At 37.4% G+C, this 16,752-nt stretch overlaps 1 long non-coding RNA gene across 4 annotated transcripts in view; it reads right to left on the bottom strand.

The window, feature by feature from the left end:
* Nucleotides 1–16,752, bottom strand: part of LOC307003451 — a 224,458-nt gene that overhangs the window by 105,915 nt on the left and 101,791 nt on the right. Inside the window, exons 4-5 of one of the 4 annotated variants that reach the window (XR_013798709.1) lie at nucleotides 6,856–6,915; nucleotides 3,224–4,164 (exon numbers count right to left, since the gene is read on the bottom strand). The exons of the other annotated variants lie outside the window; for them this stretch is intronic. This is a non-coding gene — a long non-coding RNA (uncharacterized lncRNA). Of the gene's footprint in view, nucleotides 1–3,223; nucleotides 4,165–6,855; nucleotides 6,916–16,752 lie in introns of those variants that run through there. 4 annotated transcript variants of the gene reach the window in all.

Raw genomic sequence — 16,752 nt, forward strand, 5'->3', positions numbered from 1 at the left:
CGCTTATGTACCGAAGACTGTCTGTTCTTTTCCAACTAACCTTGTGCAAGTCATTATTTACAGGCAAGTTTAGAATAACAGGTTTGTTACGCATCACATCTTAGTGTTATAAAACTGCCTTTTTGAGAGTAGATCCAAATGACATCACCTCATGAGTGAGCGACTGCCTGTGGTCGAGCCCTGGAGAAACGTATGCTGTGTTGATGATGGGGTTACACTGGACTCTTATTTAGCGTGGCTCATTACATAACCAGCACTTGACCTATTTCATGCGGCTCTGCATTTTAAGCCATCTGACCACATGTCCCAAATTCACAAATCATCCCCGTCCACCCGCCGCTCTGGCAGCTCGTCCTACTGTATTCGGCAAATCAAAACAGCACTCTGAGGACAAAAATGTCACAGGAAGTTAAATCTAATCTTTTACTACACTGTTTATAGAGAGTTTACACAATATTTATAGCATTTATTACAATGGTAGAACATTTACCATATAATATTCATTTATTTTTGCAAGAACAGCTTAAAAAAGGCATTATTTCCATTTTAAACAAAGAATGATGGCCAAATGTCTAATTTAGGCTTAAAGGATTAGTTCACTTTTAAAATGAAAATGCTGTCATCATATACTCACCCTTAAGTTGTTTCAAACCTGTATGAATTTCTTTCCTCTGCTGAACACAAAGGAAGATATTTAGAAGAATGTCAGTAACCATACAGTTTCTGGTTCCCATTGACTTCCATAGTAGGAAAAATATATACTAATGGAAGTCAATGGGAACCAGAAACCCTCTGGTTACTGACATTCTTCTAAATAACTTCCTTTGTGTTCAGCAGAGGAAAGAAATTCATACAGGTTTGAAACAACTTAAGGGTGAGTATATGATGACAGAATTTTCATTTTAAAAGTGAACTAAACCTTTAACTGTAAAAATCGGAAACATTTTAATATGTACAGTATGTTTGAGTCTGTTTGTTTATTTATTTTTTTTAAGAAAACAATTTGATTTCAGTAAGGACATTAAATTGATTAAAAGTGACAGTAAATTATAAAAAATATTTAACAAATATTTAAAAAATAAACACGTTTTTTAAAACGTTCTGTTTATTTAAGAATGCTGAAAAAAGAAACTATCACAGCTTCTACAACAGCACGTTGTAGCAGCAGCACGACTGTTCAACATTGATTAAATTGATAAAAAGTTTATCATTGATAAAAAGTTAAAAAAAATTATTGAGCAGCATATTAGAATGATTGATTTCTGAAGGATCATATGACACTGAAGACTGGAGTAACTGTCATGAGTTCACTATAGGCAAGGTGTTAGAGAACCCAAATGCAATTTTAATTATAAAACGTGATCAAACATAAAACAAAGGCAAGAAACACAAAACAAGAACATCGAATCCTAGACAACCACATTGGGCAAACACGAGGGATTAAATACACAAGACTATAGACAAGACAAGGGACACCTGTGAACAATTAAACAATCAACCAATGACCACATGACACAACAGACAAGCGAACACAAGGCAGGATCACATGACTAAAACAGGGGATCACATGACAGACCACAACAAGGAACAAGAAACAAAACCCAAACAGTGACAGTAACGATGCTGATATGAGACTTAAGCCTCGTTCCAGACTGTCAGTACAAATATGATATTTGTGCATATCTGATTGAATCAGTTTTAGCAAGTGTGAACAGCACAAAAAACAAAACAAAAAAAACATATCTGGAAATCTGTTTGAGTCTGACCGCTCTGGTTTATGTGACTTTCTCATGCCACATAAAACATAAACGTCAGACGTTGTTAAAGGAAACATTCTGAAAGTCCCTGCAGAAACAAGGTCTTGCAAAGTGCCGGACGAGCAGAACATGACAATATGTTTTGACAATACAGACATGTTTTGAAACCGACAGAGACGACAGCACGGAAAAAAGCCGCTCATACCCGCCTCCAACGTTTCTATGTTCCAGCGCAGCGGCTACACATTGTCAAGTTGTAAATAAGACCACATCTGTATTGCAAACCCCTCCATGTTGCTGTTGTTGTTGTTGGCGTCATTGCCATAAAAAACCCATGCAGATATTCCAGAAAACGAAAGAGCGCCATGGGACACACAAATCAGATCCAAACAGTTTAAATAGACAGTGTGGACAGTCAATAATTTAGATCAGATTCCAATCGGATACACACATAATTGGATTTCGACTGACAGTGTGAACATATACATTTTATTTTAAAATGTATTCAAATAGAAAACAGCTATTTTAAATGGTAATAATATTTCACAATGTTACTTTTTGTACTGTATTTTTGATTCAATAATGATCCAATTGTTTTCTTTTTATTATTATTCTTTTAAAATACTAAACTGTTATTTTAGTCTAATTGCTATCTTGCCCAGTTGCACCCAGCTGTTAAGTGGTCCAATATGTGTTCACATGGGCTCAGTAATAAGTCATTAGCACTTAGCTCAGCAGCTAGGCCAGTTTTGGAAAAACAGCCTGATGCTAATGTGAAAATATAAAGAATCTGAAGGTCACAGACTTGGTTTTGACAAGCGCTTGCTCCGACACTCCTCACGGATACAGGCAGCGTTGTGGCAAAATGTCAAGGCAGTTATCCATTAAAAAAACACAGATTCAAATCAAAAGAACATGGATTATTTTGTGTTGCTCATAATTTGATGCTAAAATATGAGGTTATTGAAGGTGTGTTCACACTTGGCATGTTTGGTTGGATTAAACCGAACCCTAGTGAGATTGCTCTGTTAGTGTGGTTCATTTAAATAAGTGTGAACTCTGCCATCCGAACCCTGTTGTGCACCAAACCAGCGGATCGAGACCGTTGAAAAGATGGGTTTCGGTCCGCTTCCAAACGAACTGTGGTGCGGTTCGAATTAAATATGAACGCAACAATGACCAAAGATATGTAAACGAACCAATAATGGGACATGATGTCTCAAGGACAGAATGCACTAGCATAACGGTTTTGTTCACAGCATACTTGAGAAAATTGGCCATCACAGTTCAGTATAGGCATCAGAACTGTGTCTCCTCGCAGCAGATCTTCGTTTGTGTGTGTGATGGAGGGTTCCTGACGCTGTTTTGATTCCTTTACACAATTTATAAGCTCTTCAGCTGGTCAAAATACCATCAGGATACGCACATACAACGAGCGCATTTAGCCCAGCACACAGCATTGTTGTGAAATGTACACGAAATATACATAATAAAAGCCGACCAATCAGGTTGTGAACATATCCCTATGCTTATAGGTTCGGAATCTTTAGGTTCGGTGTTAAAATGCCAATGTGAACGCTAAGCAGACCAAGACTACGGTAAATGTTTTTTTGTTATTCTTCGGACAAACCAAGTGTGTACATCCTAAATTATTGTTTTTATTAGGGAAAAAATACAGTTAAACCTACAAAATAATGACACTACGATAACTTCACATGACCTTAGAATAGGATCCATAATAATACTCAATGTCTCACTGAAGTGAGTGAAAATAAACCAGCCGGCAGTTTCTTCCCTTCCGTAATCCCCGGCTCTCAGCTCCTGTCCACCTATTTGCACAATATATGACCTGTCTTGCTATGGAGGGGAGCAGACACATTAAGAGCAATGAAGCTAATGATATCAGAGCACTCTGCAGAGCACATCAGTGCACAGGGATGACAAACCTGTCAAGTGGCATAATCTAAGAGGCAATCGTAACATCCTCAGAAAACCATAGAGCTGCATCCCCTTCCTCCCTCCCCCTCTACCCACAATCCCCTAATAATGGAGCATCCATAAATTCCAGGTCTACCGCAAGACAGCAGGTTCACATGTAATAGCCAATGGCATGGAGGGATGATAAATACAGGGGAAATGGTTGTCAGGCTGGGAGCCCGGGACCTTGTTACAGAGTCTTAATTTTCGCCCATACCCAGGCACCCTTTATCACCAGCTTGTTGCGAGGTGATGTCTTTTTTATTCTCTCTGTGATGAAGTTTGGGTGTCATCTGATGTCCTTTCAGTGGAGCCCAATGTGCTGCTCTCTCAGGATCCTGACTCTCAGATTTACGGCTAGGTGTTTGGTAGGGTTGCCAGAAAGATTTTGTAAGGTATGAAGTGAACTTCTTTGGTACTTTATTGACTTCTGAAAATGAGAATAATCGATTACACTTTATTTTGATGGTCTACTTTAGACACTACAAACTAGAAGTAACTTTGCAACTACTGTACATGTCAATCAACTCTCATTAGATTATTAGTAGACTGAAAGGTTAGGGTTATTATTATACTTATGAATACTTATTACAAATACTTAATATTTAAGCAGACAGTCTACAAATACTCTAATTAGGAAATCCGTTGAAATGTAGTTGATAAGTGTTATATATACAGTACAGTACTCTTAGGCACGTTAGTATTTTCACACACACAAAAAAATCTGTTTTTAAACCAGTTATTTATATCTTTTGCTGTAGTGTGTCAGTAGGAAATATCTGTTTACATTTCCAAACATTTCTTTTTCCATTAATTGTAATAATCCAGTGATATCTGGCAACAGCCTGTCTGCTCCACACGGAGATCTGATCTCACCTCATTACATGAAGAAACTGAGATGTTGCCGTAGTTCTTCTAGATTTAGTCTGACTCAGTTTTTTTTTTCAGTTTCTTCATGTATTCCCAGATGGACTTGATGATGTTGAGATCAGATCTCTGTGTGGATCATAACTGACTGTTGTCAGACTCATTGTGCTTGCAAAATTCTCATTGGATTTGTACAATTAATGGCACAATGAATGTTTGGAAATGTACATTTCAACTAATTCTCATTAGAGTATTTTTAGACTGTCTGCTTAAATATTAAGTGTTTGTAATAAGTATTTATTAATAATAAACCTAACCTTTCAGTCTACTAATACTCTACTGAGAGTTGATTGACATGTACAGTAGTTGCAAAGTTACTTATAGTTTGTCGTGTCTAAAGTGGACCATCAAAATAAAAGTTATAAACAAAATAAAAGTGATAAACAAAATAAACTGATATTTCCTACTGACACAAAAATATATAAATAACTGGCTTAAATCCATTTTTGGGAGGTGAAAATACTAACGTGCCTAAGACTTGCACAGTATTTGTTTGTGTGTATATATTTTTATATATATATCACAAACTTTTATGTTAGATGCGATTAATTGCGATTTATCGGTTTGACCGCACAATTTATTTACACATTCATAGGTTTTTTTTTGTGTGATACATTCTCGGGTTAAAGCTGCTGCAACACTTATATTATTGCAACACTTATACAGATATATTGTTTCCCAACAGGCTTTTCCAAAGACTGCTCTTGTCGGCAATGGTATATATGGACAAACCAGTCCCAAATTTACTCATTAGTCAAGTCAACAACGCTATTTTGCACTATGTTTTGATAGGGCCACACAGGGTTTACACTTCCCGGGAAAACCAATCTAAGCTGAGATGGGAGAATTAATTAAAATTAGACCAAATCAGCATGAAGTGTATCATAAATACTGCTCAGCAGTTTATAAAACATAAGAAAATGTACCTACGTTTTCCTCCTTTGCAATTAAACAGAGAAAAAAAGAGAGAGAAGGTTTTCGGTTTGTATTTGGTGTACAATGACCCAGCTTCAACATCTGAAAGAACAGTGACAAGAGAGCAGCAAAAAGCCGAGGCTGGAGCAGAGGGAAGGTTATCATGTCACCAGGTGTCAGGACTCGAGCCCATAAAGCGTATTACACCAGACCTCAGAGAAAGAAAGAGAGCGAGAAAGAGAGGGAGGGAGTGAAGGGCTAGAGAAAACTGCTATTGACCTTTGTGGAAGAAAGCTGACATCATAAAGTGCAGTCTGCTGGCGACCAAATGGGAATGCCATCGCAGATTAAGGACTTTTTAAATTATGCATTTGGTTCAGACTCCCAGGGCGAGGCGGGTGTATGAGAGATGGAGCCGTGAGAATATAATGCATTTAGTGGCAGTCTGCTAAAGCAGGAGATACTCCAGAGAGCGGCTAACTAACTGGGGTTTGCACAGGGAGGGCGAGTTAAGTGAGGTTGGTCATCAATAATAGTGTGTTAAACTATATGGGGTGTTTCACTAATTAATACTAAACTGTCAAATTATGGTGAAGCAGTGATTTAACAACACGAGAGGTGGTGTGTGCGCGCACACGCATATGTGTGTGCCTTTTTTTTTGGTGAATCAAAGGAACCGTGGCTTTCTCCAAGATGAATGCCGAACTAAACTAATTACGCTCCCAGCATGCATGCCACACACGTACCTGCTGTTTGTATTGTGTTGGCATCTTAGATTTAAATATTAAACACAATATTTCCTTTTAAAGCGTATATTAGGATAAGGATCATTTGATGACCTAATTTTGTAAAGCTGCATTTTATTATTATTTTATGTTTACAAAAATTGCAACAGGAAAGATGAACACTGTAAATTAGCGAATTCTGCTCATTGTTAATGACTTTGAATGAACTACATAGTTAGCAAAACTATAACAGATTAAATATAAAGTATTTTAGTAAAGTCATTAACAAACATTACATAATCATTAACATCATTAAATGAAAAGTCTAGATATAATATATTATATTTTCTATTATATTATGTATAAAATAGTTTTAATATATTATATTTTATAACATACAATAACTCATGATCATAATTTTTAAACGCAGTCTGTTTGTTCATGTATATGAATTATATAACGTGTTATATAATTTTCAGCTAATGAGCTTTAGGACAAATTTAATACATTTCTAAAGTATATTCTCATGCATACTGGCTATACGTACAACAAACCTGTGTGTGATGTACGGGTCAGCAGGGCTGGAGCAAAGGCTGTGCATCTGGGTTGTTGACCTTGAGAGTAAGGGGTGAATTTGGGGAGAGGTTAATTGTTACCATAAAGAAAATGAAATCCGCAGTGTACAGTAATTCATAGCCTTCTCATTGCAAGTAATGCTGTTCAGAGCGCTGACAGCCGTGGGATCATCAGGGAGTCACTGCGCTGGGGCTTCCGGAGGATATGAGGGGATATAAGGTTCAAATATGTCCACTTCAAGACCAAACCACTGCTGAGTCGCGAATTGCTTACGCCCTGCCCTCATTTGCTGCATACAATTATACAGTGCAATTATTTTAGAGAAAATAAAGTTTTTTTTTTTAAAGGGAATACATTATCTGAATACTGTATTGTTGCATTTTACACATATCAAATGATTAAAACTATATTTTTTTAGTGCATAGAAAAAGTGCCAGATTGCAAGGGCGTAATCATGCTTTGAACACGGAAGGAATTATGTAATTAATCACGCAAACCATGTAAATGATAGCATATTTCCAATTCAAAATGGTGATATTTCATAAAATGTTTTTGTTTACATCACTGAATATAACTATCAGCTGTTGAACATTTTATAAAACAGTTGTTAAATATTCAAGTGGCGTGTTGGAATGTCGCACTCGTCTTCTGTGAACAGTAAGGCCCGCCTCCTTTGATTTGATTGGCCATCTCAATCATTTTGACATTGACGAGTGCTCTTAGACCGCAGAGGCATACCCATTTATAAAAATATACATTTTAAAACATTTTGTCATCCTAACATCAACCAGATCTGTGCGTAATGGAGTGCAGCAGAGCAACATGGACAATATCAAATACAGGAGGGGGGACAATTTGGCAATTTTTAATTATTGGAGGGGACTCGTCTCTCTCAATGTCTATGGTGGTTACAGCCCTGCCACAGTATGGGACAATGACTGTAACTCTACACGTCCCTCTTCACAACAAACCGACTGACTGTGTGTAAAGGAGCCACCCGGCTATATTCCCCTCCGTCAATGAAAAAGAGAAGTTTTGCAAACATTAGCAACTTGGATGTTCAACACATGTCTGACCTTTCCAAATGCCATGAAAAAGTATAGATTCCAGTAGAAAAGGGAAAGGGGAAAAGAATAAAAGAAAAAAAAATGAAAACGTGATAATGTGATATCTCTGACTTCTGGGGGTGTCTGCCGTTTCAGAGGGATTTCTAAAGGTCACCATGAGGGGGAAAAGTATATTCCTCTGATGAAAGTGGCCCAGAATTTATAAGATCCGCAGGATCCAGTGACAAGAAAGGGAGAAGAAAGAAAAACATCAAAATCTAAATGATCCCTTCCATGTACAATCAATATCATGAAAGGTAAAATGTGCACTGGTAATTTAAAGAGATTCTCAACCTCCTAACCTCCTCCTTTTTTCTCTCACTCTCTATATTCTTACACGCCCACACACACACTCTTAGTAATGCAAAAGAAATCTTTGGATGAATCTCTTTGTATTGCATAGACTAACTATATTTTTTGTGACATTTGGTCAAAATGAATAATTTCTGTGGTGATGTGCACCCTGGGGATGAATAGAGAAGAAATGAACAGGCTATTAAGGGAATATAGAAATCCCTTAATTCATACTTAAGGAAGAGGTGGATTTTCTGTAAACAAAGAGCAGGTTAAGAGGAGACCAGAAGCCGTTAGGATTAATTTATTGACTGTAACTCCACGGTATTCTCTATTCATAACTTACAGTCCTAATTAAAGTTGTGAATAATAATCCATAATAGTCGGCTCTCTATCCAAGTTAAAACAAAGGTGCAATAATGACTTTTAAATTACGGTGTTAAACAATTTACAAATGTCCCCAATGTGCCTTAAATTCAGTGAATAGTACAGAATAATATGGCCAGTATTAACAATACAATGTATCTATCTTATTTGAATCGCAAACAGAAGGTTTTCATTTAAATAATGATAATAACTATTAGTAGTAGTAGCAGTAGTGGTAATAGTAGTAACAACTTATTATTATTATTATTATGATGATGATTATGATTATTATTATTATTCGTACATTTGCTTTGCAGTCACTGACGTTATTGTCTCATTACAAGATTGTGCAGAAATGATTGTGCGCTAAGCTGTGGATTTCCATTTCTCAGGCCACTCGACTGTGCACGACAAGGGTTGCCTGATATTTAATGTGTTTTTTATTTGGGAAGATGAAAGGGCTGTGGGATTTCTCACACGCCTGTGGGTTGTCAGTGCTAATAGAAAAGATTGGTGAATTGGTCGGAATCCGGGAGCAGAGTCGTTTTGTTAATCCTGCTCCTCGGTGCTGTGCTGAGACTGCTTGTATTTACATATGCAGAGGATCCCGCTGTTTCGAGAGCTCCATTCAGCAGACAGCGCAATTAATCATCCCCAAATCCTCCTGCCGTGCAACAGACGACCCCAGTCCGACGTGCTGCCACGGAGACAGTGCAGGTGTGAAGCAAGTTGCTCGAAAAAACTGCTTGCTTTTTTTGTGATTCCCTATCTATCCTTTTACTCATCTTTCAGCAAAGTTCAATCTGCGAATAACCTTTGCTTGTGTTCACCTTGAAATGTAGTCATGCTCTGCTCTGGAAGACAGTACCGTTGATGCACTTTAAAATCTTTACAGCATGCTATTTTCATGCCAGCAAAAGCATTACCAAGTTAATGTACTCTACACAGCTGCATATTATTTTATTAAATGCATGGATTATTAAGCATATTCATAGGCCTTTTACTTTCACAAGGAGTGATAACACAATGTAAAATGAAGAGTAGTACATCTTTAATGTGTTCCTGAATACATTTTGGGGTCAAAGATACAACAGGATTGACCCATAGAAGAGCAGTTCAAGTGGTAGTTCGTGCAAAAATAAAATGTCAATTTTTGAAACACAAAACAAGACCAAAATGTTCACACTGCTCTTTCCATACAGCGGCAGTTCATAAAGACTATTGACGCTATCGGGAAAATGTCTCCAAAAACCACTACTTTTCAGAAAATGAAAAGAAAACCACTGTATTATTTTTAATAATTAAACACCACGTTGTCAAAGTTGATGTTGTGCCTTTATATTAGGTCGGACACATGTGTGTCACCATTTTAACATTTGACCAAAACCAAGCTCAACTAGAGTTATGAGGTTTCTGACCAGCAAATTTCAGTGAATATCAGACATGCATAAGAACGGCCACATCTGAGGTACCAAGTTCATGGCATTACAGGATATAAAGTTTACTGTAGCAATGTGGGCGCTCAGTTTATTCTGTCATTTGCCAAAATCTCATGTTATAAAAGACGAAGTGCTACCTACTGTCTTAGTCTAGCATTTGTTGTCGAGTCATAGCCTTTTCTCCTTTTCTCCTTTTAGTCACAAGCTCTTAAATATTTGCCAAACCCACAGATAGATGTAAAGGATGACCATGAAATATGGAGATATGAGGTTTCCACCCGGCAGCGAAGATGTGTTAGGCTCAAAACTTTCAATCAATAGTTCTTTTGAATCAGATCTTTTCAATGAATCAATGAAGTTGATAATGCTCTAAACATGATTTTCTGTGAATGAGTGAGACGTCAAGATTAATTAGCCATTATAGGGAAATAACTAGAAGAATAAAAAGTGAAGAAAACTGTAAAACTATTTTAACTACAAACCAGTTTGTTTATGATTACGATAATAAATTACATGAATATGATTGTACATACCAGTATTCAATTTCAAGCAGCATAACAAACTGTTTTTGTACAGCTAAAATAACTGGAAGTGGATGAAACCGGATGCCTCGTACAGTCAATACATTTCCGTATCCACTCTCACAATAAAATTAAAGTAATAGTTCATTTAAAAATGAAAATTCTCATAATTTACTCACCCTCAAGTTGTTTCAAACCTGTATGAATTTCTTTCTTCTACTGAACACAAATTAAGATATTTTGAAGAATGTCGGTCACTAGACAGTTGATGTGCCCCATTGACTTGGAAGTACAAAGAAAAAAATTCAATGGAAGTCAATGAGGTACATCAACTGTTTGGTTACCAACATTCTTCAAAATATCTTCTTTTGTGTTCATACAGGTTTGGAACAACTTGAGGTTGAGTAAATGATGACAGAATTTTCATTTTGAAGTGACTATTCCTTTAAGGTGGATAGTATGAACTGTTGTGTGGAAAACACCAACATAAATAGTTTTTGTTCCACAGAAGAATAATATAGGTTTTAGAATGATATGAGTGAAATTATGCTAATTTAATTTCTGGGTGAAAAATGACTCTAAGTTAAACATTTAGCCTTTTAGTGAGGCGCTAAATCTATATCCTTTGTTGCTTTAGCCTGAACATGATGAGCTGGTCAATAGTAGCCAGCTATAAAAATTTGTTCACACGGATGAATTATGGGTGAAACATTATCCTTCATTCATTTTTCAAACAAATCTCTCTGTACCATTTGATAACTTGTTGACAATGCCACGAGCGATTAAAAAGGAGCGACACAATATTCATTTACAAGAATGCCACTGTACTGTACTTTTCCACAACCGTTTCCAATTCAAACAGACGTTTTGAATTCTTCTGACACGCCGACCGCGGCCAACGTTAAGATCTTTGTGTTTATTCAAAGTCCTCTTGTGTTATTGAACCCTCTAATTCACCTTTTAACTAAGAAGCTGATCCTCATCAACAATAGAAATAAACCCACTTTCTCCAGCATCCAGACAAGAACCCTGAGGCTTGTTCAGCATGTGGAGCGTCTGAAGAAAACAACCAGAGGAAGGAGAGCGGAGCTGGGAGAAGAGTCCCCCGACGGATTCTACAGCGTCTGATGTTTTTGCCGCTAAACTTCCTCCTGGTTCTTTCCCCACTGAGCCCTCGTGTCCAAACACACTTTAGGGCCAGCATGGGTAATTAATACACCTAATCACGTCCCTGCGCTGCTCCTATTGTGATGGCCTGACCACAGCACCAGCATCGTATTTCTTTCCACACTTTCTTGCTCTCTCCCACACTCAGCTATTTCAGATCCAGCTGTTATGTTTTTCCTCTCCTTCAGCAATCAATAATTACTTTGATATTTGTGTAGAAGCCGTTGCGTAATCGATACGGGGGTCAGGGAAAGTAAATTGCAGTCCCCTGCCTAATGATTTTGTTTTGCTTGGCTTGATGAGAAAGATGTTTATTATCTGATTATAGGGCAGCTTTATGCGTGTCAACTTTTAGCCTCTCCATCTATCAGGGGAGGCATTTCGCTGCCCACTTCATATCATTACACCCTACCGTGACATGTTAGAAGGTAGGATGTGAAATTCACACCCAGACGCTTGCCGAATCGTCTTACAGCTGTCGCCGACCGATATCGTCCACCTACATGCATCTTTTTCATTAGAGGACTTCCGTTTTCCGTTCTTGACTGTGTCAACAATGATCAAAATAGACAAAATGCAAGTACTGACTCAGCCCTGAATTAGTCATTTTGGCTGTTGAAAAGAAACAAGACGAATAAAGAAATGTGGGGAATCCAATAACTCAATCTCTCTATAGTGATAAAATAGCAAGAAGCACAAAGACAAAATCAGTGCAGAACGCTAAAGCCCGCGATTCAAAGAATGTTTGATTGTAACTTGATTGCTGTGTCTGTCTCACATGTACAGTCTGAGCCCTGCAGCCATACAACATGTAACAAAAAGGCCCACCTTCCTTTCGCCCAGCCCAAGGGCAACACAAAGCACAATAACAAACAGCTCAGGCAGCAGAAGCATCTGCTCTCCGGGCATGTGACTCTGCAGACAGATGTTGGAGCCCAGCTGTTAACACAAGATCATTTGTATGTTTGAGGAGCGGGATCCCATTTGGGTTTCCTCTGATGATTATTTCCCCCCTTCTTCTCACAATAATCTTCCTACAGCTCCATTGCTGTGTGTTTTCCTCTTTCTCATCTCCTCACATGCACATACACACGCAGAGAGAGAGAGAGAGAGAGAGACGCGAACGCAAACGCACACAATCTGTGAAAACAACAATGGCTTCACTGTACTTCAGGCCCACCCTGCAGCAGTGAGCACAGGATGTCCTATTATCTTCCATGTATGTACATGCTTGGTATCTCTAAAGCTTTACACCTCTGCTGATATTCGTATTGCAAAAGAGCACCTAGAAGGGCGATTTAGTGTTTGTGTAAAGATCAATATGTTTTAATAGTAGCCTACAGTTTTGGAGTTAGCTGAGTGAGCTTTAAAAACTAAACTAAACTAAATAATAAAATAAATAAATATACATGTATCTAACACACACACACACACACACACAAACACACAAACACTATATATATATATATATATATATATATATATATATATATATATGATATATATCATTCTAAAATTATTTGATTCTTAAGAAACATCATATTATTAACAATATTGTACAATTTCCAGTTGTACTGCTTAATATGTGCAACGCTTAATTTATTTGTGTTAGTATTCTTCGTAAATAGAAAGTACAAAAGAACAGCATTTATTTGATATAGAAATCTTTTGTAACAGTTTCATTTTCAAAAACAATTTGACGTGTTACTACCTTTAGCTCCTTGATTATAATTAGCTCTTGAACAATACATTCATTGTCTTGTAAGTTGTATCAGGGAAGAGTCTGGCTGGAAGTGCCGCGATATTTTGATTCAATTTGAGCTCATATATAAACATCTACAGTAGTAGTGAGATAATTCCAGTCTTTGAGTTCTGTGTAGTATGTTATACCTTCTAATCATCCTGATTTTACATGTATTGTGCTCATGTCAGAAGGATTTAACACGTCTATCCATGAGAGACCTGTGTTTCAACATGCCTACTCTGTGTGATGAAAGACAGGGAATCTGGAGAGCAAGTCGTACTACATCTTTGAACTAAATCTCATGGGTTAACATTCAGGATAACCTGTGCTCCAACCCAGATAACCATTGCAATGACTGTGTACAGTATGTGAATGTACTGCAAGATAATGACTATGTCAAGTTTCAGATCAACAAAAAATGAAATATGAAGTAATTCAAAGTAATACGATAAGACGCCATTCAGAAATGAGAGGGTGCTCGCAGCAGCTTGGAGGATCAGCCAGTCATTCAAGAAATTTGTGTTCAGCTACTCTACACATACATTCAAGGAGGAGGAGATTCCCTCTTTCATGTATAGCACTTTGAGTGCTGATAAAATCACTATATAAATGTAACAAACTATTATTATTATTCAAAAAGAATGGGTGGTGATTGCCATCTAAAAAAGAAATACACTTTTCTTAAAGATGGTTATTTTTCTTTTTTTAATCAAATGTAGCAGATCAAGTTCAAATTAGCAGACTTATTGCTAGCACTGTCTATATGCTATTTAAAGGAATAATTACATCAAAAATAAAAATTGGCATTGTTTACTCACTTTTATATCATTCCAAACCCGTTAGCTCTCAAATAAAGTATGGGATGTCATGAGATTTCATTAAATTGTTGTCGAACCTGCACTATAGGCACCAATCTGTTCACAATCCAATCACAATTCAATCTGTTCATCGGTTCACATATACAGTATAATAATAAAATAAAAAAGGATTATACATATCCTACACATGTACATATTTTTTGGTAGCCATTACTTCAGTCTTCCGTGTCACATGATCCTTCAGAAATTGCTCTAATATGTTTATTTGATGATCAGTACTATCAATAACAATTGTTGCTCAATTATTAATAATGGTTATCAATGTTGAAAACGTTTTTGCTGCAGAAACTGTAAAATATACACTGTAAAACCTAATAAAATGTACTCAAATTTACTAGATGTAACAAGTTCATTTTACTCAAATATTACTTTAAGTTCACTGTACTTAATAGACAAAGTTAGTTCTATACTGTAGTTTTCATCTGGTTTATCTTATATTCATAGTATTTCAGTATCGTATAGTATTTAACTGTATATTTTAATTTTTTTAAAGTAACGAAGTGATACGTGTAAACAATTTTTATATTCTTTAAAAATAACAAAAAGGTCATGGTCTTCTCTGTTTTCGATTATGCAGTATGCATAAATCAATGTGATATCTCGAAAAAAGTGTGCCACAAACCATGTTTTGTTTTGTTTGAGATAAAGGCGGTGTCATTTTTAGCCTGACGCCCCCTCACGAGAGTGCTGTATATATCGGAGGCATTACCCTGCCCTGGAACCTGCAGGCTGAGGAGCAACAGCGAGGTGTGCCAGCCTGGAGGGTCACAGCTCTCCTCATAACCTCCACGGGGGCTTCCCTTCTATCCCAATGTTCGGGAGAGGGATGGGAATGGGCTCTGGGGTTTCTACCTGTACTTCCTCAGTTAGGAAGGGGGGGGAGCTTTAAATTCTCCCCTCCCAAGTTCAGAGTCAATTTGTTATCAAATCAAGCGTCGGCCGCCTGATTCATTGCTATTCAGCACTCTTGCTGATTTATATGCAGAATGTAAAACAGATGCCTTATGCGATACATATTTATGGTGAGCCCTGCTCTCACAAGATTTATTATAGCTTCTTTCATCGGGGTGTGCATGAGCAGCACCATGATGACTTGTATTTCCTCTCAGCTCTCAATGCCAAACTCATTAAAAAGAGGTGTGACTATTAATATACATTGTAATACTGACACCTCCTAATTTATAACCCCTCTGTCGGGGTGGAGAGTCTTTTTTCTCCCTTGTCTGGGGGGATCCTTTTTGAGGTTGAGAGCGTGTGTACATTTGTGTATGGAGGGGAGACGTGGAGTTTGCATTCCACGGATATATGTATCAGTCTTTCTATACGTATCTGCTTGCGTGTGTGTGTGTGTGTGTGTGTGTGTGTGTGTGTGTGTGTGTGTGTGTGTGTGTGTGTGTGTGTGAGTGAGTGTGTGTGTGTGTGTGTGTGTGTGTGTGTGTGTGTGTGTGTGTGTGTGTGTGTGTGTTTTGGGCGGTGTTGCAGGGTCTGTCTCTCTGAAGGGGGGCTGCTGTTCTCCTCTATTGATTTATGGGGATCTCTTCATGTGTAGGCTCAGGGTTTTTATAGGCCTCAGGCCCAAGCATCTGAATCCCTTCTCAAATGTTCACAGATCAGTCGGACCTGCACAAGAGCTGATCTCCAGATAACACCACAGTGCAGAATGAAAGCCCTCCAATCTGAAGTGCGCTGCATTCAACGCTTAGAGTTAGTGACAAAATAATAACAGACGGATTAGAGCAGTGATTCTTTATCAGGTGGCAAACCACAAACAACACAAAATAGCGGAGCATCTAAAGGCCCTTTTAAGGCCCTTTTTTATATATTATAAAAATACACTGAAGAGCATGAAAAACACATACAGAACAATAACATACTGTATATCGTTGAAATCATATGGTTATTTGGCTTCATGTTTCGTCGTAAAAACGCTTCTCTCAGATGTTTATGTGCGGATCCGTGCGGAACTGAACACAACGTCATCATTCGGAGGGGCAGGAGTTATGATCACATGATATGATTGACAACTCTAGAGCGAATGAGCTCTCTGACAACCGCATTCTACAACCGAATTAACTACGACAACAAGGTAGTGACAACTGCATACAAAAATGATGTACGTAACCAAACTAGTTGTTAATGACGTATTTTAGAAATGTCTTTCTCTTCTTTATGTGCGGTGTAAGAGAGCACAGGGAAAACGGTATGATATACTCAAACAGACTCAAAATAAAATAAAATAAATCAATATAAATAAATAACATTTCATTAAAAATTAAATCAAATTAAATTCCAAAAAAAGAATTCGAAGAAAGGTTTTCATAAACTAATTTGGCTAAAGGGAGAAAAAAAAAAAAGTGTGC

The sequence above is a fragment of the Phoxinus phoxinus genome (assembly GCF_949152265.1).
Source record: "Phoxinus phoxinus genome assembly, chromosome: 8".
NCBI lineage: Eukaryota > Metazoa > Chordata > Actinopteri > Cypriniformes > Leuciscidae > Phoxinus > Phoxinus phoxinus.